The 27,199-nt window shown below is 42.2% G+C and overlaps 1 protein-coding gene and 1 pseudogene across 1 annotated transcript in view; both read left to right on the top strand.

Annotated features, from left to right (window-relative positions):
• RPGR (retinitis pigmentosa GTPase regulator) overlaps positions 1–27,199 on the top strand; it is a 283,854-nt gene that overhangs the window by 39,114 nt on the left and 217,541 nt on the right. The gene's annotated exons all lie outside the window — the stretch shown is intronic.
• LOC100511908 lies at positions 14,250–26,375 on the top strand (annotated as a pseudogene).

The raw sequence follows: 27,199 nt of genomic DNA, 5'->3' as shown, positions 1-27,199 counted from the left end.
CCCTAGCCTGGGAACCTCCATATGCCGCGGGAGCGGCCCTAGAAATGGTAAAAAGACAAAATAAATAAATAAATAAATAAAAATAAAAAAGATTTGGGCAGCATAGCTTTGTGGTTAACAGGATGGTTCTGGAAAAGGATGGCAACTGCTGTTCAGCTCTCTGCCTCTAAAATCAGATTTGTAAGCAATATTGGAAGAATATCAGCTGCATCCTTCATTAGGTTAGTCTGCATGGTGTATGGTCATAACAGTATCAGTTCTGTTTCTTCTCTTCTTTAAATCACACCTAAATATTTTCCTCATGGTTATAACCTTAAGCTGAGGGATTTGCAAAAAAAAAAAAAAAAAATTATTTATTCTTTGTGTACCAGTATTTTGTCTTTCCCTCTTCCGCCAGATCTTTTTCTTTTGAACAATAACTAGCCCCTTATTTCCATATTCTTGGAAGGAGTCCATTATATCAGGCACAAAATCTCTTTGATGCCTGTAAGATCGTATATGCTTCAGAATATTAAAATATTAGATTACCTTTTTACTGCTTTTAATTATAAATATTCCTTGGGTTGTTATATAGCAGGAGTGGCAAACACCTGGTAAGCATGCTCTAATCCCTGCCTCCTGCACAGGGCAAGCATTGTTAGTCAGACATAGCCCTCTGTATGCAGCTTCAGAATATTTTTCAACATAAAGTTCAGGAAACCTCTATCAAGATAAAGTCTATTTGCCATTCTGGGTATATTAAGCTATGAATCCTGTTCTTAGGGGTTAATGTCAAGAAAATTACTTTTGAGATAGGTTTGAGCCAGTTTTTAATTTGGAAGGGATGAAAAGAAAGAAAGAGGAGAGCAAATAGAGCATTGCTCATATAAAGCAATGTTTTTCCGAGGAGAATGCTTATCGGATTTAATTTCCATTCCAACAGATGGATTCTAACGTTTAAACAGAATCTCTTGGGTTTGAAGAGACCTCTCGTGGGTCATTTAGCTCATATCTCAGCACTAGCAGAAGATAGAGCTCATTATTTTTCTTAAATCCTGTCTTAAAAATAAATGGGTGTCTAATGAGTCTTTAAATAGTGATTTTACTACCTCCTCTGGATGGATGTGCCATAACTTCTGTATTCTAATAGCTTCTTAGCTTCTGTATTTTAATAGCTACCAACTCTTCTCTAATATTTATTTAAAATTTCCCCATAGCATCACAAGTCCAATGCTGCATCCTTTTATACTTACCCGGCTTTAAACCTTTTAAACTAATCCAGTGGGCAGTCACAGCTGGGAGCCACTGAATAAGAAACATGAGCCATGGATGTTATGGATGGACTGGTCACCATAATCCCCTTGGACATAACAGTTGTTCCTGACCAGTTGCCATTGTGTTCCCACCTCCCCTAACCCCAAAAGCTTGGAGTATAATTGGCAATCATGCATCTGGTCCTTTGGATCTAATACTGTTACTTTGAGTCTTGGCCTTTTTTCACTTACTTGCTCCTCCATTTCTTTGTGCCCAGGGCTGCTTTGTCCAGGAATTCTTGTAGTACCTCTCCCTGTTATGCAACCCTGACACTCACATAGAGATAATTCACACAAATTCTTCTAGAGCCTCATTTAGACTGTTGATATTAAAGCATGATTATGTCTAGACTATGCATGCCCAGGTCTATTAATTAGGGTCCTCATCACCCTTAGATAGAGCGGGACGTTATCTTTGTGGTATGATTTGAGTGGGTAGCCTTCTATAATCAAAATTATCTTCCCTACTCAGGAGTAGTGCTGGAAATTCAATCACTGGAGAGCTTTTCTCTTGATTAATCATAAGGCAATCCAAGATTCTTTTTTTTTTTTTAAATACTGATGACCCAGGAGTATTAACCCATTAGGCCAAAAACTCTTTAGTATGAGTTAGATATTATTTTAGCCCATTTGCTTCCAAGATAGGTGATGGTTGAGCATAAGTAGTATAATGGAGTCTTTGGAAGAAGTGATGCTGAAAGGGAAGGAAAGCCAGAAAAGTCACATTGGAAAAGGACCAAAAGAAAATTCTGCCTACTTTCTCATAAAATCATGGGCTAACCGGAAGTCACCTCTCACGTCCACACTAGTAAGACTTTTTCATTGTGTTTCCCTAAGGCTGGGTTCCACATCAGTATCTCCCCTCCTCGTTCAGTGTTCCTTATTCATTAATCCTACTACCTTTGGCTGCCTGAGACTTCAAAGATTATCTTCACGCTCTCTTCTTCCTAGGCCCTGGGAGGCCTTTCTTCTTTTTCGCTGTCCATCAAATCTCAGCTTCCCCTCAAAGCCAGGATCATTACACACCCTCCACCAAGCCTTCTCTGGAACTTCAAAGCTGACATGCTATCTCCTTCCTTTCAATTTCTTTAGCAAAAATAACTCTAGGGAATGCAAATGAAGGGGAAGAAAACTACGTTCCTTGGGCGCCCACTATGTGCCAGGCACTAGGCTAACTAAGCACATCTCATAAGGTATCTTAATAGTCACAGCAACCATATCACGTAGGTGTTTTTATCTCCATTATATAATGGAAAACTGAAGTCATAAAGGATCTGTAACTTTCCAGAATTTAGGAAACCAGGTCCCAAATCCCTATCATTGCTCTGCCTATCAGTCCCATGGGAAGTTAGAATACATAGCTTGGTACTGCTATTTTTTGACGTGCGAGGAAACCCTTGTGTATAATGTTGGCTTTTACTTTAAAATATTTTGAAGTGTTTAAAAAGTGAGAGGGATTAAGTACAATTAAGCAGAGGATTATAGAAACTCAAAAGGGAAACTCACAGGGATTGCTGTAGCGAGAACTTGGGTTTTGTGCTAAAATTGTTCCCATCCTTCTGAAAGCAGCTTTCCACAAATGCGTTACAGGTGTGGCAACGTATTGGTTCTCTACAGCCTTCAAAGTGACTCAGGGCAGCACAGAGGAACTGAAACCCTTCTGGCCATGAGCACTCTCCTTTACGTATCCCCACATGTCTTGTGTTATCACTTCCTATGTCTGCTGTGATATATAAAAGGTAGACAATTATCCTCCTAAAGGACTCTTCTTATAAAGAGGGGTTTCAGAGTAGTATCTCCCTCCTTGTGGTAGTCACACGAAACTTTTTTAACAGACACATGAGGCTCAAGGCAAGTGATGTTAGTTACATAGTCACCTTGTTTTCCTGAAGTTTTGAAGCATAAGGCTTACTACTGAGGGGGGAAAATTTAAATGAGAAAAAGAAAAAAAGACCTCTTATAAAGGAAATAGATCCTCCTGGAAAACTTCCCTGTACCTAACTGGGAATGTGAAAGAGAAAGGTGTTATGTCTTGTGTTCTTAAGGTAAATCACTAGATTAGAGCAGTCTGGAAGATTCTAACGCCAAACCTGTGAACATTCGCAAAAGCTGTTCGGTTAGTGCTGGGCAGCGTTTTAGTATCTGGATGTGTGGAAGGTCTCTGGGTAAGACAGAGTAAAACGTCTCTGAGAAAAGAATGCCAAGAATATATTAAGGAATTATCAGTGACAAGTAGCTTAGATTCAGCATTGTGCATTTGCCATGGTATCTTTCTTTTTTAACAGTCACTCCAGCTTTTCTTGCATTAGTATGTGCATAAAAGTATATCTTTTTTACTTTTGATATACTTACATCATAATATTTGCAGTGAGTCTCTTGTGAAGAACATACAGTTGGTCTTTATTCTGACAGCCTCTGACTTTTACATTTACATTTAATGTGATTATCGATGTTTGTATTTCAGCCTACTGTTTTATTATTTGTTTTATTATTTGCTCCTTCTAGTTTTCATTTGTCCATTTCCCCTTTTCTGTCCCCTTTTGGATTATTTGAATGTGTTTTAATATTACATTTTGATTTTTCTCTTGTGTTTTTCTACCATCTATTTATATCATATTTTAAGTGTTGCTTCTAGGGGTGATAATACAGATATTCAATTCTTCGCAGTCTACTCAGAATCAAATATTTTACTAGCATACACAGTCTACTCAACAATCAGTATTTTACTACTTCAAGTGGAAAAATATTACTACTGTAGAGGTCCGTTTCCCTTCCCTCCTTTATATTGTAGTTGCTTTTTATACAGTCTCTCTACATACATCAAAATCTTCTTCAAAAAATGTGGCAGATTTTGCTTTCAATCATCAAACATATTTTAAAGATTGCAATAGCAGAGAATATTCTATTTACTCAGGTATTTACTATTTTTTGCCCTAATTTCATCCCTAATATTCCAAATTTCTTCCTGGTATCATTTCCCTTATGTTTGGAGAAGTTCTTTTAACTATTCTTTCAGAAAAGCGTTGCTAGCGAGGAACTTCTGGTTTCCAGTTCTGCATATAAGGAGCTTGGAGGTTGCTGCTCCATCCTAACAAGTAAAAAGCTGAGCAGACTGATCAGCAACTTTTCTTGGATCCGTAAGAGAGAAAACATAGGGCAAACACTGCCCCCAAGATTAGAGAGACAGAAAGGCAAATAAGGGGATTTGTAGCTTTCTGGAGCAGAGACTCACTAGCAGAAACCACTGTAGGAACCATTGCTATGGTAGGGAAACCTGCATTGTAGTTGACCATGTATAAAAAGATCTATAGCTGACATCAAACTTAATGATTAGAAACGTGAAGCTTTCCAACTAAGGTCAGGTGCCAGGCAAGGATGTCCCCTGCCCTTGCCATTCCTTTTTAACATCATATTGGAAGTTCTAGCTACTGCAGTAGGACAACAAAGTGAAATAAGGAGTTCCCATCATGGTGCAGCAGAAACGAATCTGACTAGGAACCATGAGGTTTCAGGTTTGATCCCTGGCCTTGTTCAGCAGGTTAAGGATCCGGCGTTGCCGTGAGCTGTGGTGAGTCGCAGACACGGCTCAGATCCCGTGTTGCTGTGGCTCTGGCATAGGCCAGTGGCTACAGCTCCGATTTGACCCCTAGCCTGGGAACCTCCATGTGCTGCAAGTGCAGCCCTAAAAAGACAAAAAAAAAAGTGAAATAAAAGGTATACAGATTGAAAAGGAAAAATGAAATTGTCTTTGTTCACAGATGACATGAAGGTCTATGTAAAAAATCCAAAAGGAAAAAATCCCCTCCTGTAACTAATAAGCAGATACAACACTTTAGACACAATCCATGAAAGAAATAATTGATAAGCTGGACTTTATTAAAAGTCAAAACTTCTGGGAAGTGGGATGGACTGGGAGTTCGGGGTTGGTAGATGCAAACTATTGCATTTAGAATGGATAAGCAAGGAGGTCCTGCTGTACAGCACAGGGAACTATGTCCAGTCTCTTGGGATAGACCAGGATGGAAGACAATATAAGAAAGGGAATGTATATCTATGTATGACTGGATCGCTTTGATGTACAGCAGAAATTGTCACAACATTGTAAATCAACTATAATGTTTAAAAAGTAACAACTCCTGGAAATTCCCCTGTGGCGTATCAGGTTAAGGATCTGGCATTGCTGCAGCTGTGACACAGATTACAGCTCCAGCACAGGTTCAGTCCCTGGCCCTGGAATTTACACATGCTGTGGGTACAGCCGAAAAAAAAAAAAAAAGAAAGAAAAAGTTAAAACTTCTGCTCTGTGAAAACAATTATCAAAGAGAATTAGAAGACAAGCCACAGATTGGAAGAAAATATTTGCAAAAGATACATCTAATAAAGGACTATCATCCAGAATATACAAAGAACTCTTAAAACTAACAATAACAAACATCCTAATTGAAAAATGTAACCCATTTTTAACAGACACCTCACCAAAGAAGATATACAGATAGCTAATAAGCATGTGAAAAGATGTTCCACATCATGTGTCATCAGGAAGACACAAATTAAAATAACGACATACGACTACATACCTATTAGAACAGCCAAAATCTGGAACACCGACAATATCAGTACTGGTGAGGATGTGGAGCAAGAGGAACTCTCATACATTGCGGTGGGAATACAAATGGTACAGCCCCTTTGGAAGATAGTTTGGCAGTGTTCAAACCAAGTAAGCATACTCTTACCATATGGTACAGTTGTGCTCCTTGGTATTTACCCAAAGAAGTTGAAAACTTATATCCATATAAAAATCTGCATGTAGATATTTATAGACACTTTATTCATAATTGCCCAAACTTGGAAACCATCAAGATGTCCTTCCATAGGTTAATGGTTAAATACAATGTGATACATCTAGACACGAAGTATTATTCAGCGCTAAAAGGGAATGACCCATCAAGCCATGAAAAGACATAGAGGAGCCCTAAATGCATGTTACTAAGTGAAATAATCCAATCTGAAAAGGCCGCATGCAGTGTGGTTCCAGCTATAAAATATTATAGAAAAGGCAAAACTACAGAGACAGTAAAAAGATTGGTATTTTTTATTTTATTTTATTTTTTTGTCTTTTTGCCTTTTCTAGGGCCGCTCCTGTGGCACATGGAGGGTCCCAGGCTAGGGGTCGAATCAGAGCTGTAGCCGCTGGCCTATGCCAGAGCCACGGCAACACCAGATCCGAGCTGCGTCTGTGACCTACACCACAGCTCACGGCAACGCCGGATCCTTAACCCACTGAGCAAGGCCAGGGATCAAACCCGCAACTTCGTGGTTCCTAGTTGGATTCGTTAACCACTGAGCCACGATGGGAACTCCAAGATCGGTATTTTCAGGGGGTAGGTGAGTAGAGACACACAAGGTTTTTAGGGCAGTGAAAATGCTCTATGTGATATTATAATAATGGACATATATCATAATTCATTAATCCAAACCCACTGAACATACAACATTAAAAATGAACCCTTACATACTAACTATGGACTTGATTACAGTGTATTAATGTAGGTTCATCCTTGGTAAAAAAACGTACCAATTTGTGAGTGATGTTGAGAGTGAAGGAGGCTATGCATGTGTGGGGGTAGGGGGGGTAAATGGAAAATCTCTATACCTTCCTTTCAATTTTATTGTAAACCTAAAACTACTCTAACAAAATGAGGTCATAAAAAAGTCTTCCGGCAGTAAATTCTCTTACTTTTCCTTTGTCTAGTAATGCCTTTATTTTACCCTCATTAGTAAAGGATTGCGTTAACAGTTTTTTCTTCCAGTGCTTTAAAAAATGTTGTTTCGCATCCTTCCAGCTTCTGCACTTTCTGAAGAGAATTTGCTGACATTCAAATTGCTATTCTCCTAGAAGTAATGTGATCTTTTCTCTGGCTACTCTCAAGATTTTTTTCTTTGTATTTAGTTTTTAGCAGTTTAATTGTGATGTGTCTGGGCATAGATTTCTTTGGGTTTATACTATTTAAGATCCGTTGAGCTTCTTAAATCTGTAAGTTCATGTCTTTGGCCAAATTTGGGACTTTTTAGCCATTATTTCCTCAAATATTTTTCTATAACAGACCCTTTCTCATCTCCTTCTGGAACTCCAATGACAAATGTTAAACCTTTAGTATTTTCTTACAGCTTCCAAAGGCTATCTATGTTCATTATTTTTTCTTAATTTTTTTCCTTATTGTTTGGATTGGATAATTTTTATGAATCTACCAATAAGTTCACTACTTACACTATTATTTTCATTTTCCTTTTGAGCCCATAGTGTGCATTTTTTCTTTTGGTTATTTTTCAGGTCAAAGTTTCCACTTGATTCCTCTTTATATATTCTATTTCTCTGTGGAGACTTTCTGTCTTTCCACTCATTTCCAGAGTGTTCTCCTTACCTCTTGAAACCTTTTAATAATAGTTGCTTTAAAGTCTTTGATAATTCCAACACTTATCATCATGGCATTGGAGTCTGTTGTTTGTCTTTTTCCATGAAATTTGAGGTTTTTCGGGTTCTTGGTATATGCCGAGTGATTTTAGATTTTATCTTGGATGTTTTGGGAGACTCTGGGCTATGTTAAATCCTATGGGCAATGTAGATATTTTTAACAGGCAATCAACTTGTTTGGGTTCAGGCTGCATATCCCAACCAGCCTTCTGTGGGTTGTAGCTCCAATTTCAGCTCAGTTTCAAAGCCTCTGCAGTGCTATTCAGATCTGTCTCATGTATGTGCCACTCGGTGGCCACTCTGGGACCTGGACAGTGTTCTATCCCACAATTCAGTTTTCAAAATCTTTGGTATATTAGTTAGAGTTAGATTCATTCCTTTACAGTTAGGGAGTAAGCCTAGGAATTTATAAATAATCTTATGGGGTTGTTTTCCCAAGCTATGCTCTCTCCAAAATTTTCCCCATGACTCTTTCTTCCCTGGGGTTCACCTTTTAGCCTCTGACCCCAGAAAGATGGGGCTTTCAGTACTTCCCACAACTGCACCCATATCCGGGACCAAGCAGCAGGAGGGAAGAGAGAGAAAAATAGGAATGGGGGTTCACCACATCCTCTTGGGAGACAGCTCTCCTGATCAGACATAACGGTTTCCCTCCTTCAGTTTTAGGCACCTTATAGGCCCCCGTGACTGCTTGCTGTCTCTGCTGCTACCGCGGGATCAAGTGCAAGAAAACAGGAAAAAAAAAAAAAAAAAAAAAAAAAAAAAAGAAGGGAAAACCCAGGACATTTCCCCTACTCTCTGAACATCAGGAGCTCTCTTTCCTGCCCGTCCAGACAGAACTAGAGGGCTTCTGCTGGAGCTCTCTCTGTCCCTGCCAATAGCCACTTCTAGGTTTGGGGCTGCCTTGATTCTAGGCCAGGGCTAGCAGAGGAAAAATAAATGATAAATTCACCACCAGTTTGGTAGTACTGTGGCTTCTGGTGTGTATTCTCTCCCAGTCTGCATGCTCTTTACTTTTCAGAGTCCTCAAATAGCTGCCCTATGTATTCTGTCCAGGTTTTACAGCTGCACTGGGTGAGATAAACAGGACATAGTTACCCCATTTTACTCGGAACCAGAACCTCCTATTTCTTTTATGTCTTGCTACAAATGTGTCCCTGTATTTCCTTGCAGAAGCTCTCTTGTTATTTTTACAACCCTTTCTCTTTAGAAAATCCTCCTCAACTGCTGAGGATATTGCCTTCGCTGGAGCAATACTGAAGGAGAGAAGGGGACAGGGATTCTTGCTGAGGGGGTGTTCCTAGGACAAACCTCGAAGGAAGGAAGGGAAAGAAGCAGGTAAAGCAGAAGAAGCCAATTAAAGAAGTGGTTTCAGCAGAGGTTTAGCGTCAGCCTTCATTCCACAGAGAGCCCCAGGGCCAAGATGGTGCCACAGAGTTGTCTCCCTTGAGGCAAAGGGGCTGGTCTTCTGCTCCTTAATATCACCAGTCAGTCATTGGCTGTGTTGGCGGGTATATGACCTCCTCGACATCTCTGAGTCAAGTGGGTTCTGTCAGCAAAGAACACGTCTCCAGAGAAGAGTGCAGCTGTGAGCTGTAGCAGCAAACACTCACGGCTGCTAAATAGAAAATAAATAGAGCCATCTCAGTTCTGGGTAAGATGGAGTCAGGAGCTGGGGGATGGTAAAGGAGCTCCGGCTGGGACATCAGCACCTTATTATCATGACTAATGATACGTTTCGGTGGTGATCCTCTCTGAATGCCCCATTTCCTTCCAAAACACAGAGGACCACTAACTAGTGGTGGCATTGCAGGAACCATGCCCGGGCTGGAATAATCAGCCTCTAGGGCAATGGTTGTCAGCATTTAGTGTGCATGAGAATCACTTGGGGAGCTTGTTAAAGATGCAGATTCCAACACCAGTGCAGATTTGTATTAAATAGATCTGCCAGAACTGCATTTTAACAAGGAATTCCTGATTCAGTTTGAGATTATGTGAGTGCTCATACAACTCCATCTATTTCAATGATGGCAAACATCACTCTGTCTTAATTTTGTCTCCCCAAAGAAATCTGAAGCTTCTAAGGTCAGATGTTAAACTTCAGTAGCTTTTCCTATAGTGATGTTCACAACCATAGTTTTTTATACCTAATTTTATTTTTTTATTTTTTATTTTTTTGCTGCCCCATGGCATATGGCAGTCCTGGGCCAGGGATCAGATCTGAGCTGCAGTTGTGACCTAAGCTACAGCTGCAGCAACACTGGATCCTTAACCCACTGTGTGGGGCCAGGGATCAAACCTACATCCTAGCACTCCAGAGACACCACTGCATTTTGCCACAGTGGGAACTCCCATACCTAATGTGTTTTTGTTTTTGTGTCTTTTTGCCTTTTCTAGGGCCGCTCCCGAGGCATATGGAGGTTCCCAGGCTAGGGGTCCAATCGGAGCTGTAGCCTTGGCCTACACCACAGCCACAGCAACACGGGATCCCAGCCGCATCTGCGACCTACACCACAGCTCACGGCAACACCCGATCCTTAACCCACTGAGCAAGGCCAGGGATCGAACCCGCAACCTCATCTAATGTTTTTTAAAAGCCCTTATCAACTCACTGTTCCAGTGACCCAAATAACCACTTTATGGGAGCCTGACGTGAAGTGGTTATAAGTCTCTGAGACAAAAAACCCCAGAATCTCAGAGCATGAGCCATAGGAGTTAGAGAATCCCAGGAGGCAGTAGAGGCAGCTAGCTTAATCAGCAGTGAATCATAACTTTTAAAAAATAATCTTCAGACAGTCCAGGACTATCTGAGGCTGACTGACACAAAATGCCCATCCCTGCCAAGTACCCAGCGCCAGGAATCAAAACATATGGCTGGGGTGGGCTTTGGAGAGGAACATCTGTTTTTACAGTTGTAATTGTCCATACAGATTGGGGTCAGCATCCATCATATCTTTCACACAAAGGACAGAATATTGATCAGTACCTAAGCCTGCCTAACAATACCAGCTGCGTTTTGGATATCTAGACAGACTCTCAGATCAAAAATGAAACAACATTTCCAAAGGGACATAATAAAACAAAAGCTAATAGGAAAAACCAATAGACTATCAAGTATTTCTTAAATTCCTTTGTAAGAATTAGGCTGCATGCTGTGAGAGCAAAGTATTTGCTTAAAAAGATGTGCTTAATAAGCTAAAGTATCTTCCCACAGAAAATCTTTAAAACTAGGCAGTTATATACTCTACTGCATTTTCATCTTTTATGATTTTATTAGCTTATCAAACACGCAGTACTACACACATAAATAGGGCAGTTATTTCATTTATTCTTGAAGACCAAATGGAAGGCTCCTCCCGTTGTAGTTCAGGAAATCTGACAGGTCGGGAAGCACGGTAAGATTTTATGGACCATTAAAAGTCAAGATATTTTAATGATTACTCAGATCAAAATGTCGTTTATGGTCGTAACAAATAAGTGGTTTGGGATCTGTTGTTCCCAAAGGAGGTATCGTTGAGGCTGACCCTTGCCCAAGGGCATGTTTATAAATATATCAGCTTTACAAACGGGTGAAGCACCTAGGTGTTTATATTCCCTTAATGACTGACTCTTTGTCTGCTTCTGACGTATGGTCAAACAAGCTTGTTGTTTGCTGATAAATCCTCCTAGGACTCTATAGATCAAAGGAAAGAACCAGCCTTGTGCGGCAACCTGTGATCGTCTGTCTCACTTCCTTGAAGGAAGAGAAGCTCCAAACAGTGGCAGTGTAGAGTAGGCGAGAGATTGATTAATCGGCATCAGGAACAATCATTTTTCTGATTCCATTTATGTGCTTGTGTAAGCAGGCAAGCTACGCTTGTCATGGCTCAGAGAAAAAGTAAAAAAATGATTGGGGATGAGTTGGGAAATTGGCCTGGGAGCTGTAATTCTGGGAGGCCATTTTGTCTCTTGGGTTTAATGGTTTCGGAAGGAATCCGGAGACCATGACAGTGAGTATGAGCAAATTGGACTAAACCTTGCATTGCAGGCTGGCTTTCTGAGGATCTGACTCTGAGATAGAGTACAGGGGGCAGGATGCTTATTAGGGCATGGCTTGGGATCAACACCCGGGGACAGGAGAGGAAGGAAGGAGGACTGGGTGACAGGAAAAGCTGAGCTGAGCTCCAACAGCAGCCTTGGCTGACCCACAGGGAGCTAGGGAGCCGGAATGGCCTTGCAGAGATGTCCTCAGTTGGACCCAAATGGCTAGGAGTTTATATTTCTGCATTGAGCACTGGATATGGACAAGCTAGGAAGTCATCAGGGACATCTGTCTGTTGGTCAGGGTGGCTCTCTGCAGCTGAGACAGTCCCCGAAGAGGCTGAGAGCTAAGGGTTGTCTACCACTGGGAATCCTGGCAGCTGGGACAACAGGGACTCCATTGAAGGAGGAACTGGGCAGTGCATCAAAGTGGCCACCACACCTGGCCAAATTTGGGCTGTGGCTTATCTGAGCGATTATATCAGAGAATGGCACCCCAAAAGAACGTCGAGACTAGTTGTCAAAGACAAGTAAATGCAGCCTGAATTTTGTTGCTTCTGCCTCTAAGAATCAGTTTCTTTTGAGATTTGACCGGAAAGGGCAGAAGTAAAGAGTTGTGGACCTGGCCTTCGGTCTGTCCACAGGAATGAGGCAAGCTAGAGTGGAGTCAAGGGTGCAGGTGACACATGCTGGGGCTGTCCATGGAGCATTAGGATGTGAGCAGGTATATCATCCAAGGCCTTCAGCAAGGGTCAGGCCGTCAAGATGGGTCAAAAGTCAGGCGGGGGTAATACTTGGAAGGCCATGCAGTCTGTTGGGATGTAAGGGACAAAAATGATAACAACTACTTTATTAAGCAGTTATGTGGATCAGGGACCCTGCTAATAAACATTTGAACACATTATCTCATTTCAGGCCTTACAGCTCCGTGTGGCAGGCATTAGTATCTCCATTGTCATTTTTATGGGCAAAGAAACCAATTCAGAGAGGTACTTACTCAAAATTATATGGCTGGTAAGTGGCAGAAATTCTGGAGACAGGTGCCTGGGTTCATATTCTAGCTCCGACTAGATATGTGACCTGGGGCAAATTACTTAACCTCTCTGTTGCTCAGTATCTTCATCTTTAAAGTGGGAAGAATAAGAATAGTTGTCTCTTACAGCCGTCAGGAGCATTACATGCATTAATATCAATAAAGCACCAAGAGCCATACCTGACACAGCTTAAGAGCTATGTAATTGTGTGTGAACTAAGTGAACACGTCAGCCGAGCGCCAAAGCCCATGCTCTTGACTATTATGCTACCGTGGCAGGACTCCGATTCCCAGGACATGGAGGGAGAGTGCTGGGCAGCCTAAGAACTAGCAAGTAGCTAGGATATCAGGCAATGAATCATTCATTCATTCATTCACTTATTCACATTTTTTTTTCTGTCTTTTTAGGGCCGCACCCACGGCATATGGAGGTTTCCAGGCTAGGGGTCGAATCTCCAGAGTGGGCCACCAGCTGAAGGCTGTCCTCCAGCAGCATTCCCAGCAGCTGGGGAATACGCGTTTCATTCCTTAAGGGCCATCTGGGTGGCACATCCCAGCCTCCATCGCTCTGTTGGTGCTTGTTCTACTCTTTGGCTTCTTCCTGGAAAACCGGATCTTTGTCACCAAAGAATATATGCTAAACATTTCAAAAATGTCATCAAGGTGTTTGTGCACAGGTACAAAGGTTAGACTGTTACTCTGGATGTAAGTAGCTAGAAGGACAATGTGAATATTGGAACATTGATCCCTGACTAACACAGGGGGGAGACCAAAAGCCTAAATCTGAAAGTTCTTTGGGAGGGAGTAGTTGGCAGATGGGTGATTTAAAAATGTGATACCGTGGATTCTTTTGCAACTTGATAACACATCAGCACTGCCCCCATGCTCTAGAAATCATGTGAATGAAGAAGGCTGTCATTAGAGCTGGAAATTGCTTTGTGATTTTGGCAGTGATGTGCTCTTAGGCCAGGCTCAGATTTCCCAGTTTCTGAACTCTAACCAGTAATTGCCGTTATGGTGTGTTAGGGAGGTGGTTACTGGAGATTGTGGCAGAAAGATAGAATTATCTGCCTTTTAAGGCATCTTAATCGTGATTTTGGCGGCCTAGGAGACTGCAACTTAGTAAACTGAGCAGCCATTTTCATAGCAGAGAAATAAGCTACTGTTTGACCCAGAGAGGGAGCTTTCTGCTGTTGTTGGTTGACCCGAGCCAAGGGAAACAAGATGACAGATTGGACAAGCAGCTCGCCATGCAATTTATGCCCTTCATGGACTGTCAAGCATTAATTTAATTTAATTTTAATCATTACCATCTGGTGCTTGTGTAGAGCACCAGGCCCAGATAGATAGTTCCTTATCTCAAACTGGGGAACAGTGCTGTATTTTGGCCTGCGGCCATGTCCGTGCACCCTAAGGAGGGGGCAGGGGGACCATGGGAGGGGAGATTTGCTCTGATGCCAGACACGCAGTTGTCACCAGCCCCCAAAGCTGTAAATGGGACTTGTTGTTCGTGCTGGTCCCACCATGGGTAAGTAGCCTCTTCTGCTCCCAGTCGTAGAGACACACATGCTGAGTTGTGTCTTTGAATTTCTGGACATTGGCAAAGGGGACTGGCTGCGGATGGCATCTGGGTGAACTGGGGCATCTGATTCTGTGGCTCAAACCTCTTGAGCAGCTAAAGTGACCAGGAGCCAAATTTAATCTGTTCATGGAGTAATTATTAAGCATTGACCAAGGGGATAAGGACAGGGATCAAGTGATCTCTGAGTTTTCATCACCCTTGAGAATCGGTGACTCTTTGCATCGATCACAGTGCCAGGCCCAGCGGGGAATAAGGAACGAGTATGAGGGGGTAGAAGGACTGCCTGTGAAGTCGCAAAGGAGTAGGAGAGGGGGCATGGAAAGAGACACCCTTCATTTTCCTGAATTTTAATTTCTCAGATGCAGAGTAGCTTGGTACCCACAAGGCTGGAGGATGCCATGCATCAAGCCAACTCTGGCTTTAGGAGCCACTGAGCCCTGTCCATTGCTTTGTGGACCAAGATCACATGACCTACTTGAAAGAGGAGGGCAAGGTTTCTCCTTTTTCTTTGAAAATAGAAACAGGCCTTTTTCTCCTGAGTTTTCTGCAGTAATCTTAAATCCAAGCTCATTGCCAGAATAGTTGAGATAATATAGAAAAGTAGAAAGTAACAAATTGGTCACAGACAGATGCAGACCACTGTTAACATTCTGGCGTGTCTTTACATCTTCACACACATGCACGCACACACGCAAAAATGGGCTCATGTTATAGATCGCGAAAAGCAAAATCTCTTGCCGGGTGATTCTCTTCTCCAGCCAGATGTCAGCATGACCAGAAGGAACATTCAGGAGCTTCAAGCAGGGAAAGGGAGAGTGGCATTGCAAAAGTTGCCACTTCAAATTTCAAGGCTGGATGTTCTTTCCAGCTCAAGCTGTGTCTGTCCAACCCACCTCTTGGCAACCACCAAGGGCCAACTTGCCAGCCCTTCTGAAAGAAGAGGCCACCTCTATTCAGTATGAGAATCTTGCTTCTTTCTATGAAATGTTAATTTTTCCTTTTAAAAATTCATAGGAGTTCCTGTTATGGCTCAGCAGGTTAAGAACCCAACTGGTATCTGTGAGGTTGGGGGTTAGACCCCTGGCTTTGCTCAGTGGGTTCAGGATCTGGCATTGCTGTGAGCAGTGGTGTAAGTCACGGATGCGGCTCAAATCTGGCGTTGATGTGGATGTGGCTCCAACTCAAACCTCTAGCCTGGGAACTTCCACATGCCACAGGTATGTCACTAAAAAGAAAAAAATAAAAACACGGAGTTCCCGTCATGGCTCAGTGGTTAACAAATCTGACTAGGAACCATGAGGTTGCGGGTTCGATCCCTGGCCTTGCTCCGTGGGTTAAGGCTCTGACGTTGCCGTGAGCTGTGATGTAGGTCGCAGATGCAGCTGGGATCCCGTGTTGCTGTGGCTGTGGTGGAGGCCGGCGGCTGCAGCTCCGATTAGTCCCCTAGCCTGAGAACCTCCATATGCTGCGGGTGCGGCCCCAGAAAAGACAAAAAGACCAAAAAAAAAAAACAGCCCTTTTCTTCATGGAGTGTTCAGGGGCAAGTGTAGGTTGGAAGAAACATTTGTAAGAGTTAAAATGGAACATGGTAAGGAAAGAAAAAACATCACTTGTGCCTTCCTTTCCTGACTAGACAGATTTTTTTTTTCTTGATCTTAAAAGAGAACACTGTGCCAAACAGAACCCATTTTGATCCACATGCATCAAAATTAAAAGGATGTGATCTCCAAGTGTATTTTGTCCCAGGTCAGGAAGGGGTAGAAGTTGCCTCCTTGAGGGAATTCGATTCCTTTCTGGAGAAGAGAGTGACTGGAGAAGAGAGACAGGGCCGGGCTGTGTAAGGAGTGGCGAAGGCAGCCGGCCTACTTTGGTGGAGAAGGGAAGTCAGCTCAGTGGGAAAGTGGACTGGACTTATTTTATATTCTTCTGGAATTTAGAACCAGAAGGAAAGGATCAAAGTTACTGTGAGGCAGGGAGCTGACACGTGAGATTTGAGAGGATAGAGAAGGGAAATGAGTGAAGGCAGCTAATATTAATTTAGCACCTACTGTGTGCCAGAAGTTGTGCTCAACTCCTTACATTATCTTATTTAATCTTCACAGTAATCTTTTTTTTTCATATCACAACTCTTTATTTTTATTTATTTTTTTTTATTTTCCCACTGTACAGCAAGCGGGTCAGGTTATCCTTACATGTATACATTACAATTACATTTTTCCCCCACCCTTTCTTCTGTTGCAACATGAGTATCTAGACATAGTTCTCAATGCTATTCAGCAGGATCTCCTTGTAAATCTATTCTAAGTTGTGTCTGATAAGCCCAAGCTCCCAATCCCTCCCACTCCCTCCCCCTCCCATCAGGCAGCCACAAGTCTCTTCTCCAAGTCCCACAGTAATCTTAAAAGGTACATAATATTACTATTGATATTCTAGCTAAAGAGAGTAAGACGCAAAAAGGTTAAGTAACTTGCCTAGTTTTACAAAGTGGGTCAGACTTAAACCCAGGTCTGCTTGGCTCTGTTTTCCCATATCACACTCAGACAATGGAATGGGTATCCATGAGCTAACATGTTCCTGATAACCTGGGTAGATTTAAGCAAAGACTAGATGATTATTTGTCAGAAACATTCTTTTTTTTTTTAAATTGTTATTTCCCCAATACAATTTTTTTTTTTTTGGTCTTTTTAGGGCTACACCCATGGCATATGGAGGTTCCCAGGCTAGGGGTCGAATTGGAGCTATAGCTGCTGCCCTACACCACAGCCACAGCAATGTGGGATCTGAGCCGTGTCTGCAGCCCACACCACAGCTCACGGTAACGCTGGATCCTTAACCCACTGAGCGAGGCCAGGGATCGAACCCGTGTCCTCATGGATGCTAGTCAGATTCATTTCCACTGAGCCATGAGGTAACTCCATGTCAGAGACATTCTTAAGGGGATTCATGCATTGGAACACATGGTTTCTTTCCAATTGCATGTTCTGACAGGGTCTTTCTAACTAAAACATATCACTGTTGCTTGTCTTCTAGGCCATCTACTGTGGTCATGATTAGATTACTTTTTGGCCAAAGCATCGTCCTTAGAGAAAGCAACTGAAAACATAGTCCCATGAATGTTTGCTTGGAGGACCAACTCCAGCATACATTGTTGGTACCCTACTCACACCTGCTCAGCACGCACATACCCCCTACATACCCTTGGGATTTCGCCACAAGCACCTCAAACCCTCTACCTGAGGGAGCCTTCTTTTGGTTCTTGAAGGGGGTCAGAAGGGCCAGAGAGTTACCATCCTTGGGAGCCATCTTCAGCTAACAGATGAGGTTTAAAAGATAAATATTCTGGCTTCCTTGTCCTTGTTCGAGACAGCTTTGCCATATGCCTCATATGCCACATGCCCCAGAGTTCTCCAGGAGGATTGAGTCTTAGTGGCCCATTGAAACAACTTGCTCTTTAACACACTCTGTTTTCTTCCTCTTCCTTATCTCATTTACTTTCTCTCTTACTGGTGCTTTTGGGGATCACTTCTCAAATAAACTAGTAATCCTTATCTCAGGGTCTGCCTTGGAGGTGAACCCCAACTAAGACATCAACATTTACCCATTAGCACAAGGTGTCTCAACCTCGGAACTACTGACATTTTGGGCTAGAAAATTCTCTTTGAGGGGTAAGAGTGGCTCTTCTGTGCACCATGGGATGTTCAGCAGCATCCTTGGCCTTAACCTACCAGATGTAGTACTCTATAGTTATGACAAGCCAAAATGTCACCTGACATTGCCAAATGTCATCTGGGGGACAAACTCAAATGCAGTTGAGAACCCCTGCTTGTCTGAGGTGCCCATAGGAAGCACGGGGAGGTTAGGTTGCACAAGGAGACCTACTGGGGTGGGTTGTTGGACAGGCTTCTCAGTAAGCTCTAGAGTTTAGCAGATGGCACAGATTGGATGAAGAGGAGGCTGTGTGTGTGCACGTGCACGCACGCATGTGCATGTGTGTATGTATGTTTGGGGAGAAGAAAACGAGGAACTAAATCTTTCTGTTTCATAACTGTGCATGGTACCAAGTGTCCTTTATCCAAAGTAGATGCAGAGCTCAGAACCAAGTTGTACCCCTCTACAGTTCCTTTTAGAAAAATGACAAGCACACAGAGACAGTTTGGGTATTTGTGTACCATTGGTTTTGAGGTGAGTTCAGTTTGGATGACATCTCCTTAAGCAGCCACTCCACATTCTGTCAGTTTCTGGGTTGCTAGGGATGTTTTGACTTTTAAGTACTTGAGTGCAGCTATTTAAAAAAAAATCAATGTGTGGTTCCAGTATGGGGAATGATGTCAGTGAGACTAGCGGGCTTAATAAAAAATGCAAATGCTTTGGGTCTGATTTGGCCTGGTATATGTGCAAATGAGACCCCTGAAAAGGGTGACAGATTGTCAGATCTGGTAAAGGAGATTACAGATGTAGGCTCCCAAACCCCTGCATTCCCTATGAATACAAGTAGCGAAGAGGTATAAATATAGGTTAAAAACTATGACCAAGTCTTCATTTTATCCACTGGATTCCTGGCTAAAGGTACTAACCGGGGTTTCTCATTTCTACTGCACTCCAGTACCTTCCAAGATCAATCAGGGAAGCAAGTTGGTGGTGGAAACTGTACGTGCCCTGCACAGATCTTATCGGATGTGCTCCACAAGCAGTCTCACTGTGCCTTCCTCTTAATGACTAGCACCTGTGGCCTTCTTTAGCTTTCCTTGGGGCTACTGGAGTTGCCCAACCTGTACACAGACCCTAGGAATTTATATCCACCTAGAGACCCCCACAGCCAATGGACAGGTATATAAAAGTCCAGTTCCCTTGCCTCATGTTGAAATAAACTTTAGGTGTAATTTACACTCCAAAGCTACTCCCTCAGATGATTACGAAGCTGAGACTTCCTAAAATTGCAACCTTGCTCCTTGGCTTCCTTTCTTCTTCTGTCCTGCTTTCCCTACTCTCTTTTGGTCTCTGTGGAAGCACTTTCCCAATAAATCACTTGCACAGGATTCCTCCTCTCAAGGTCTGCTTCTGGGGAATCTGACCCAAGGTACAAGCTTTCCAAAGTCTACATTTGAGTGGGAGAGGAGAAAAATTCTCTATTCACATGGCACATTCTATAGTCTTATCCTCTCCTATAAGATAGGCATTCATTAGATGTTTCTTGCTGTAGTGGATGACAATCCTGGGCTAGAGAGCTGAAAAAAGAAATAGACCTCTACCACCTATGCACTGCTCCCCTCCTTCCACAGCTAACAGGGCCACAAAGGACCACAGTGGGTATCGCTGAATCTCACTTAGACAAGGGAAGTTAGAGAAGCTGGCTGTGCTCATACTTTTGCAAACAATGCAACTGACAAGGGCATAATTTTCAAAATATACAAACAACTCATACAATTCAGCAACAAAAAAACAAACAGCCCAATAGAAAAATGGGCAGAAGAGCTAAACAGACATTTCTCCAGAGAATATATACGGAAGGCCAGTAGGCACATGAAAAAAATGCTCAACATCACTAATTATTAGAGAAATGCAAATCAAAACTACAATATGGTACCACCTCACAGTGGTCAGAATGGTCATCATTAACAAGTCTATAAATAACAAATGCTGGAGAGGGTGTGGAGAAAAGGGAGCCTCCTACACTGTTGATGGGAATGTAAATTGTACAACCACTATGGAAAATAGTATGGCAGTTCCTCAGAAAACTAAATATAGAATGATCTGGCAATCCCACCTATGGGCATATATCCAGACAAAACGATCATCCAAAGATGCATGCACTATGTTCATTTCAGCACTGTTCACAAGAGCTGAGACATGGAAACAACCTAAATATCCATTGACAGGTGAATGGATTAAGAAGATATGGTACATATACACAATGGAATACTACTCAGCCATAAAGAGGGACAAAATAATACCATTTGCAGCAACATGGATGCAATGAGAGATTCTCATACTAAGTGAAGTAAGTCAGAAATACTGTAGGCTATCACTTATATGTGGAATCTAAAATATGGCACAAATGAACCTATCTACACAACAGAAATAGACTCATGGACATAGAGAACAGATGAACAGACTTGTGGTTGCCAAGGGGGAGGGGGTGAGAAGTGGGATGGATGGAGAGTTTCGGTTGGTAGATGCAAACTATTGCATTTAGACTGGATAATCGATGAGGTCGTACTGTATAGCACAGGGAACTATATCGAGTCTCTTGGGATGGATTATAATGGAAGATAATAAGAGAAAAAGAAGGGGTGTGTGTGTGTGTGTGTATGAATGAATGACTGGGTCACTATGCTGTACAGTAGAAATTGACTTAACACTGTAAATCAACTATACCCTAATAAAAATAAATTTAAAAAATTTAAAAAATGAATTAGATCTTGGACACCCAAAGCTGTGCCTCTGTGCTTTTATACTTGAAAGGACATTGCCACAGAAGAGCAAAACAGGTCTGCATTGAGGAAACATGGATCAAAAACGTATTGGGATATGCTTCTGATACTTAAGAGGGTTTGACAGGGTCTCCATAGTTTTATTGCAAAACTGATTGACGATACAGCACGATTTTTTGAGGGCTTTCTAGTTGTTTGGCAGTGTTTTCTCATGCATTATGTCATTGAATCCTTGCGGCATGGTTGTGAGTTATTAACATTGCCATTTTACAGGCAAGAAAGCAGAAGCCCAAAGAGGTTACACTTGTAACAAATGGCAAAGCTTGGATTGGAGCCCACCTGAGTCCGATTCCAACAAGTATGTGCATAGCCACCCATCAGAGTACAGTTCTCGTGCTGGCTCCTCTGTAAAGTAATGTGGGAAAGATTTATCAATATTTGCACAAGGCAGAAAACCATCTCATCTGAGAAGGTTTATATAGGCATTTGTCTTTTCCAAGAATAAGTAAATGTATAGAAAATTGAAATATATTAAATGAGCCTGACATGCTGCAATATAGAAAGCCTCTTAAATGGTGAAGTTTTCTCTAAGCTTAGCATTTTCTTGTTACGAGGTCAATATGATGATTAATGGTTTATGCACAAGGTAGAAAATGATCATTTTCTTTGCAGTCATTTGGAAGGTACTGCGTCGAGTGTAATTCATCTCCTATTTAGGTATGTGCTAGGATTGTTCTTGGATTTGAATTTTTGTTTCCCCTGCCTCCTCTCTACCCCAGCCTCTTTTTGGCCCTAGAACCAAGGCCAGAAAGACTGCAGAACTACTCCTGTTTTACCCAGTTAATTCCCTCCAGGATTGAAAAATGTGCTAGTCCTGAATATTAACAGTTTTTGCAAACCTCAAATGCAATATAGGAACACTCTGGGATGATAACATTCATGAAAAAAATGGACAATATATCCTATATTTACATGCAGGATATATGTTCATATTTTAGCTTAAGCAGTGAAAGGAGACTTCAGATCTCCTTTTGAAAATTTAAGATGTCAATTTTCAACAACACAAAGTACAATTTGAAAGCTGCAAACGAATGGATTTTTATTTCATTTAGAACTAGATCCAAAATTTAGAACAAAATTCTCCTCTCTGGGGTTCAAATATTGTTTATCCTGAATAGAATATTCCTTTCTGTTTGATAGAAAATGCATGAAAGGGTTCTAATTGTGAAACAGCCCTAGGCAAGTGGTATTTAGGAAAATAAAATGCTAAGCATGGAATCTCATAGCTGGAAAAGCTCTTATGAGAACATGTAGTTCTGCCCTCATCTTACTGCTAAGAAAGGCTAACTCACCCTGCATGGGTTTTTTTTTTTTTCAATTTTGGTAGGATTTATAAATCTACATTTTCGTCTTTAGTGCCTATTCACATGACAGGCTTCAGTTAATGGTGGAATATCTACATAATCACAGGAAGCCACCAGTACCTAACAAAACACCTGACCTATAAACAGTGTTTAGCAGAACTTTTAATTGAAGGAATAAATGCATCAACAAATGAAAAAAAAAAAACAAATGAAAAAAATGAAGGCTGAATAATAGAAAATTTATGATGGGATTTTTACTGGTCTGATTAATAAAATGGAAAGGAATTATGTCCATGTTTATTGTCTTGCCAGTTCTACCATTTCACACTCCATAGTGTGGATTTTGTCCTCAGTCAGTAAGGTCACCATGTAATGTATATTTCTAACAAGGACCATTTTGAGTATGAAAGGGGGTGCTATTTTTAAAATTAATTAATTTAAGGGTTTCTATTCATAATTACGCCAGGGCAACAAGGCTACTCTGGGCAAACCGGAACTAACAAAGTCACCCTCTGGATGAGGGATTAGGAGCAGGGGAAAAGCAAGTTATACGGTCTCTGAAATAAGAAACAAGGGAGTTTTGGAGTTCCCGTCCTGGTGCAGTGAGAACGAATCCGACTGGGAACCATGAGGTTGCAGGTTCAATCCCTGGCCTTGCTCAGTGGGTGAAGGATCCGGCGTTGCCGTGAGCTGTGGTGTAGGTCGCAGACGCGGCTCGGATCTTGCATTGCTGGGGCGGTGGTGTAGGCCAGAGGCTACAGCTCCGATTAGACCCCTAGCCTGGAACCTCCAGATGCCGCGGCAGTGGCCCTAGAAAAGGCAAAAAGACAAAGAAAAAAAAAAAAGAAAGAAAGAAAGAAAAGAAAAGAAACAAGGGGGTTTTAAGTCACAAATGAAGATTGGAGGGGGTTCACCATCAATACTTCTGATTTTTACTTTGGACACTCTAATCTTATCATGGAATTATGGCAAGAAATGGGCAAAATAATAGACTCCCATCCAATAATTAGGAAGGAAAGAATTAAAACTCTTACGAAAAGCTAAACTGAGAGACAATACACCTGGCAGCTCCGCAGTCTCTTTCTTCACGAGCATTTGGACAGAACAAACTGGGGGCTCCCACCTCTGGCTCTCTCCTCCTCCCCGAGTCTCCCACCACCCTCTAGCCCCGCCCCTTTACTCGCAACTTCCTACAGCATCTTCTAGGCTTATCCCCTGCTTCCTGGACCCGCCTCATAGCACACTTTGCGGAGAAGCCATCCTCACTGCTGACTAACCCTAAGCATCCGCATCCAGCAGAATTCTTCTGCCTAGATGCAGGCCGCCGTCCACCGCCCGATCTACCTGCACCTGCGGGCCTCATCCACTTACCTCGCTCTGAGCTTCTCCTTTGAAGGCGAGAACGTGGCTCTGGAGGGCGTGGGCCGCTTCTTTCGGGAGGTGGCTGAGGAGAAGCACGGGGGAAGAAGCGTCCAGCTTTTCATGAAGATGCAGAAGCCGCGGGGCGGCCGCGTCGTGATCCAGGAAGGGCAGAAACTGTTCCCGGACGAGTGGAGCACCAGCATGGATGCCGTGGAGACCGCCACGGCCCTGGAGAAGAGCCTGAACCAGGCCCTCTTGGATCTGCATGCCCTGGCTTCTGCAAACGCTGACACCCAGCTCTGTGGGTTCCTGGAGAACTGCTTCCTGGAGGAGGAGATGAAGCTCACCAAGAAGATGGGTGACCACCTGAGCAACCTGCGCCGGCCATCGGGGCCCCAGGCCGGGCTGGGTGATATCTCTTCGAAAAGCTCTCCTGCAAGCACGACAAGGAGCCCCCGGAGCCCGGAGCCCCGCGCCATCGGAGGGGCCCTTCTGCTGTCCCCCGCATCAAGATCTCTGCCTGAACCTTGTCCTCCAGCCAGGAGGCAACTTTTTAACCACCCTGAAACCTTCACCCAAGCCCTGGCATCAAATGGAAACAAGAAAGGTTCTTTTTGCAGAGGGGGGAAAAAAAAAGCTAGGCAGTGTGTGTGGGGAGAAGTATCTGAACAGCATGAATGATTTGTAGTCTGTTTAATTCTCTCGATTTTCTAAAGAAATGGTCCCTAATTTCTGTGTTTCACCTGGGTACATTGAATATCTGATAAACAATGCTTTCTCTGTCAGAAGAATAAACACACCTGTCTCAAAAATGCTGCATACAGTTGTAGGGGTTTCATGACTTCTCTGGAGTCATTCTGGGCACTGGATTCAACTCGATTGTCCTAACATGTATCTTTGGTTTTGCTGCCCAGAGAGCTGAGTACCTTTACAGTATGATATTGTGTGCCACCCCCGCCTCAACCCCCAAACTCATGCTGAAATTGTTTTTCCCGATTTTCAAGTTGGTGTGATGCCATCTGCCTGTATTGAAGAAGGAGCCCTGGGAAATTCATCTTTGTGTCTCCCATTAGGTTGCTCCTGAGAACACTGTTACGTTATACACTGACCCCTTCATGAAGCCTCTCAAGAGAAATGTCTTTCTGGTCTTAATATTAGTAGTACCAGTGCTTTGCTTGGGTAATTGGTTTGTTTTTGGTTTATAGACACTGTAAATGATATGACTAAGTTTCCTTTTCTGGCGGCCTGCTAAAAAGCTTAAAGCCAAATTTGTGATCCGCTCAAAGTGGATAAGTAGAATTGTAGAAGCTAGAATTGTATAGGCATTTTATACACACTTCATTCCTGGTTCTTCTGTTACTCATTCCTCGGTGTATTTTATGTATTCTTTTAAACCATCTTAAACCCTTTCTGGAATAAAGTTGTGTATAAACAAATCAACTTTAAAAATGCAGACTTTTAAAATGGCTCTGTGGTTCATTTTAGAGCAAAGAGAAGAGAACTTTCAGGAAGCACTAAGAGAGCCAAAATGATTAGAATGGAGGTGGGTCAGATAGAGGTTACATTCCAGAAGCCAGGAGAAGAGAAGCAGTAAAATGTAGCATTCTTTTAAAAATGTATTTCATTTTTCTGGTGAGTTGTTTTCTACTAAGTCCATACATTTGTGTCCGACAAATAGCAATCTAATAATTGTGTATTATTTTTTCTTGCACTTCGAAAAGCTGGAGTTATAACTTGTTCTCAAGGGACAGAAGTGGAAAAAAAATCAATTTTTTTTTCCTACAGCAACTTTCCTTCCCAGAGCAGGACAACCAAAGGCATACTATCATTTCTTTTATCTTACAAGGGTCAGAGGCATAGGAAGAATATTTTACAAAGATTGGGACAACTGTTTTCTCAGTTGAGGAGAAAACCGTATCTTCCTGTTTTTGTGAAAAGTCTTTTGATAAAGAGATTATACTGGAAAAGTTACTCCCAGAGGGAAGAATTTTGCCCATTTGCTGGTGGTTGGCAGTAAGAGATATAAGGAAGTAGTTAATAATTTTCAGCTTCAGATTAAAACTTGGATCACTGTGCTTAAAATATATACTTAAAATCAAAATTACTTTCAAATTAACACTCAAATATAAACACGTAAATCTGAAGGAGAAAAAAATCACCTAATAATTATGAGACCGTTTGAAAGACTATAATTTGGTAGATTATTTGGAAAGAAGGATAGAAGCATTTGTTTCCAAATAATGACATGATATTTGTCAAACCATTGCTTATTAGTGTCTTTTAATGTCAAGATTGAAGTTGTAGGAGAAAGCTTTATTAAAGTCTCCAAAATAGGCTGAAATATTCTTTGGCAATCAAATAATTTTAAAAAACAGTAACTGGCTGGGAGGACAATAAATGATTGAAAGACATATGGATAAAATATTAGTTTAGCTTTTAAAAATAACAACCTCTCTTGGCAAATGTATTTGTGGAAAATGGGGATTTGATGACAAATTTCTAGAGATGAATTTGGAAACAGGTCCCGCAGTGATTTTCTCTATGGCTAAGCACTATGTGTGAGTGGGTGTGCATTAGTGCATTTGTACAGAGAATTATAATAACTGATTCCTGTAGGCTATGACTAAATTTCTTAAATCGGCCTTTAAGGCTCTCCTTGGTGTACCATGTCTAATCTACTTTTTAAATGGAATTTTCTAGTACTTTCCTATTGTTGGAAGTTTGGGGAGTACCAATCGCTCATCTTTTTGGTCATCCAAGTTCAAATCAATTAGAACAGACACAAGAGGAGTTCCCGTCGTGGCGCAGTGGTTAACGAATCCGACTAGGAACCATGAGGTTGCGGGTTCGATCCCTGCCCTTGCTCAGTGGGTTAACGATCTGGCGTTGCCGTGAGCTGTGGTGTAGGTTGCAGACGCGGCTCGGATCTGGCGTTGCTGTGGCTCTGGCGTAGGCCGGTGGCTACAGCTCTGATTCAACCCCTAGCCTGGGAACCTCCATATGCCGCGGGAGCGGCCCAAGAAATAGCAACAACAACAACAAAAAAGACAAAAGACAAAAAGACAAAAAAAAAAAAAAAAAAAAAAAGAACAGACACAAGAAACCAGATGGAAATCAAGATAGCTTTATTGGTGGTAAAACCAAATTGGAGAATGTGTTAGGGCTTCCTATTGCCACATCCTGAATTAAATTCAACCACCCGGTTCCAAGAAGAGAAGCTGAAACAGAGCAGAAACCAGGCTGGACTGGCCAGAGGCAGGTTCAGCCTTTTCTGCTAGCCCCATGGAGATTGGAACCTAGGGGAGTGCGTGGTGTCCCAAGGGAAGCGAGGAGGACATGGCAGGCCCCATTGTCTTATTATTCTGGTGACCCTGTACTATGGCTCACATGCACCAAAAAAAAAATCAGGATTTTAAAGTTCTCCACATTCACTCCAATAACTCCCTGTTAGGGACTAGAGTAGAAATTTCTATTCTTGGAGTTCCTGTCATGGCTCAGCGGTTAACGAATCCGACTAGGAACCATGAGGTTGCAGGTTCGATCCCTGTCCTCGATCAGTGGGTTAAGGATCTGGCGTTGCTGTGAGCTATGGTGTAGGTCGCAGACATGGCTTGGATCCTGCATTGCTGTGGCTTTGGTGTAG

Source organism: Sus scrofa, chromosome X, assembly GCF_000003025.6.
Source record: "Sus scrofa isolate TJ Tabasco breed Duroc chromosome X, Sscrofa11.1, whole genome shotgun sequence".
Lineage (NCBI taxonomy): Eukaryota > Metazoa > Chordata > Mammalia > Artiodactyla > Suidae > Sus > Sus scrofa.
Note: the sequence above shows the minus strand (reverse complement) of the source record. Positions and strands in the feature narration are given on the sequence as shown.